The sequence below is a fragment of the Myodes glareolus genome, chromosome 15, assembly GCF_982192425.1.
Source record: "Myodes glareolus chromosome 15, mMyoGla1.1, whole genome shotgun sequence".
Taxonomy (NCBI): domain Eukaryota; kingdom Metazoa; phylum Chordata; class Mammalia; order Rodentia; family Cricetidae; genus Myodes; species Myodes glareolus.
The window spans coordinates 60,848,016-60,851,810 of record NC_142040.1 but is presented as its reverse complement, the minus strand read 5'-3'; the positions used below and the strand labels follow the sequence as shown (position 1 = coordinate 60,851,810).

The 3,795-nt window shown below is 40.6% G+C and overlaps 1 pseudogene; it reads left to right on the top strand.

The window, feature by feature from the left end:
- Positions 1–2,122: 2,122 nt before the first annotated feature.
- Positions 2,123–3,167, top strand: LOC148119706 (farnesyl pyrophosphate synthase pseudogene; annotated as a pseudogene).
- The last annotated feature ends 628 nt before the right edge of the window (positions 3,168–3,795 follow it).

Below are 3,795 nucleotides of genomic sequence, written 5' to 3'. Positions count from 1 at the left end.
CTTGGGGTAATTCCAACCAAACAAGTGAAAGGCCTTTATGACAAGAATGTAAAGTCTTTGAAGAAAAACAATGGAGAGGACATGAAATCATTGTCCATCGGTCAATAGGAGAATGGAGTAAAAGTGTCTATCTTACCAAAACAATATACAGATTCAATAAAAATCAGCATTAAAATCCCAAAGTAATTCTTTACAGATCTTGAAAAGTCAATGCTCAATTTTATATGGAAAAAAACCCAGAATTGCTAGAACAATGAACTACCAGAGGTATCACCATCCTTGATTTCAAGTTCTACTACAGAGCTATAGTAACAATAATAAAAAAACATAGTATTAACATAAAAAACAAACTGGTGAATGAATATAATCAAATTGAAGTTTCAGACATTAATCCACATATCTTGAGACATGCAATATTTGACAAAGTCTTCAAAATTCACAATGGAAAAAAAAACAAAACATCTTCAACAGATACTATTGGTAAAAGTGAATATCAGTATGTTAGAAAAATATCTATCACCCGGAGCAAAATTCTCTGTATTTACTTTCATCTGGTACAGACAGAAGCCTCTGAAATTTAAGAACCATATTTTAGCATTAATTTGTTTTACTTTAATCAATTCCCTTTACATCCTGACAGCAGTTTCCACTCCTTCCTTTCTTCACAGTCCAATGACTCCCCTTATCTCTGCCTCCCCCAACCTACTCCTTCTCCATTTCTGTTTAGGAAGGGGCATTCCTCCTATAGTTGTCTTTAAGAAATGGTGTATTGGTGGTGGTGCACACCTTTAATCCCAACACTGGGAAGGCAGAAGGCAGAGGCAGGCGGATCTATGTGAGTTTGAGGCCAGCTTCTACAAGAGCTAGTTCCAGGACAGGCTCCAAAGGTACAGAGAAACTCTGTCTCACCCCCTCCAAAAACAAACAAACAAGCAAACAAATACAAAAAACAAAAAACCCCACTAGAAACAAAAGAACAAACAAAACCCCCACAAAAACAAAAAAACATAATATATATCAAGTTGTAAGAGCACCTTCCTCTGTATTAAAACTAAACAAGACAATCCATTATGAGAAATAGTGTCCCAAAAGCCAGCAGCAGAGTCCTAAACATCTGCTCCCGGTGTTAGGAGTCCCACAAAAAGATCAAGCTACACAGCTGTCAAATATATGAAGAGGACTTAGGTCAATCCCATGCAAAGAACCCTATCTTTTACAGAAGAAAACAACAATTGTTTTCAGCTGTGAGCCTTAATCTTTAAAGGCAGAACAATCTACTTTGCCAGAATAGAGAATTGCATTAGAAATGAGAATCATGGTGAGAAAGTTAAAATTTGGGATTTACAAAAAATAGGACAATGATTGGTTGAAAATGCAAGAGTGGAAACATAAAAATAGAGTCATTTAGGAAAGGCTAATTGACTCTTCTGCATGACAAAATCAAGTAATGTTTGGGCCTCCTTCAAAAACAATATACAATTGAGACTGAGAACATGAAGGGAATGATTGGACTTTAATTCATTGCCATGTAAAATGGGGCTTAATTATTTCATGACAATGAGAGGCGAGAGATTTTTGGATTGGTGCAGAACGAATGAGAATACATGAGTAATTAAAACTCAGTCTCCCTGAAGTACTTGTATTTGTGTCTAAATAACCTTTTATCCTTTTCTTCACTTGAGAATTATTAATTAAACAGTGCTCTGCTTAATCATTGGATTTGGAATCATCCTGGAGACTCACCCCTGTGAATTTGTAGGAAAGTTTAACTAGAACGCAAAGATCTACCCAGCATGAGAGCTATAAATGTTACAGAACAGGGTCTCAGCCTGAATAAAAAAGTGAAAAGGTAGAAGAGAAGCCAAGCACAAGACTTCATTATTCCCTGCTACCTGATTATAGATACAGTGTGATCACGTGCCTCAAGCTCCTGCTTGCATCCTTTCCTTGTCATGATGGACTTTATCCTCTAACCGGGAGCAAAAACAATGTCTGTTTTTAAGCTGTTTTTGTCATACATTTGTTATAGCAATTGACAGCCACAAGATAACTAGCATACGTAGGTATCATGTCCTCTGAAACAGAGATTCTACTTGGGAGAAGTCGATTAGGGAGCCGAGCATTTGGTTCCTCTATCAGAATGAATGGGAACCAGAAATTGGAGGCTTATAACCAAGACAGGCATGATTTCGTCTATCACTTCTCCCAGATTGTCAAGGTACTGACTGAGGCCACCCAGAGACAGGCGACACCATTACCCAGCTCAAGGAGGTCCTAGAGTACAATGCTGTGGGAGGCAAGTACAATCTTGATTTGACTATGTTTCAAGCACTTTGGGAGCTGGTGGAGCCAAGGAAACAGGATGACGAGAGTCTTCAGCGGGCCCTGACTGTTGACTGGTGTGTTGAACTGTTCCAGGCTTTCCTTCTTGTGTCAGATGACATCATGGATTCCGTTCTCACTCGCCGCGGACAGAACTGCTGGTAGCGAAAGCCAGGCATAGGCTTGGATGCTGTCAATGAAGCTCTGTTTCTCGAAGCCTGCATCTACTGCCTGCTGAAGTTCTGCTGCAGGGAGCAGCCCTACTACCTGAATCAGCTGGACCTCTTTCTGCAGAGTTCCTATCAGACAGAGATCAGGCAGACCCTAGACTTCATGACAGCACCCCAGAGTCAGGTGAATCTTGGTAGACACATAAAAAGAGGCACAGTGTCAAGCACAAGACAGCTTTCTCTTCTTTCTACCTTCCTGTCGCAGCTGCCATGTACACGGCGGGCATTGATGAGAAGGAACATGCCAATGCGATGAAGATCCTGCCAGAGATGGACGAGTTCTTTCAGCTTCAGGATGACTACGTTGATCTCTTTGGTGACCCCAGTGTGACTGGAAAGTTCAGCACTGACATCCAGGACAACAGTTGCAGTTGACTGGTGTTTCAGTGTCTGCTACGAGCCACTCTGCAACAGCGTCAAATCTTAGAGTAGAATTATGAGCGGAAGGACCCAGAGAAGGTGGCACCCGTGAAAGCACTGTATGAAGCGCTGGATCTGCCAGCTGTGTTCTTAAAGCAGGAGGAAGAGAGTAGCAGCTTCCTCAAGAGCCTCGCAGAACAGTACTCTGCGCCCCTGCCCCCAGCCATCTTCCTGAAACTAGAAACGAAGATCTAAAGCAGAAAAAGTGACCTCGAGATTGCAAAGGCTTTGAGGGAAGGATCCCAATAAATTATTGGAGAGAGAGAGAGAGAGAGAGAGAGAGAGAGAGAGAGATTCTACAAAGTTTTCTTTTAAAAATTAAAGTTAAAGACAATCTTCAAAGACGTAGGTTCAATTCATTTCTTAAGATCAAGACAACCACAACATAATATTTGTTTCAAATTTTAAATTTAGACTTTCAGTTTTACAAAACTTTCCCGCAAGTGTAGGGGCTTGAAGTTACTCAGGCCTCTGAAGGTAGCTGTTCTTTCTTACCTGGATTGTGTTCCTTTATTAACTATTGAAAGCAACTCACAGACAGAAGGACCTCTTACATGCATCCCCATTTATGTTGTCAAAATACTCCACATCTCCAAATCCATTCAGCTTTGTTTACTGCAATACACTTCTTTTTCTTTGATTGATTTAACTTCCTGGTAGGGACATTCCTCTGGAAGTATTCCAGGACTCTGAAATCTCCAATATCATAGAGTCTCCAAGTCAATCTAGGCATGTACTTCAGAGATTCTTGTAACGGTCTCCATAGCCCTCTACTTAGGGACACCCCTGACAGAAATCTGGCTTCATTGGCTTTTCTTAGTCA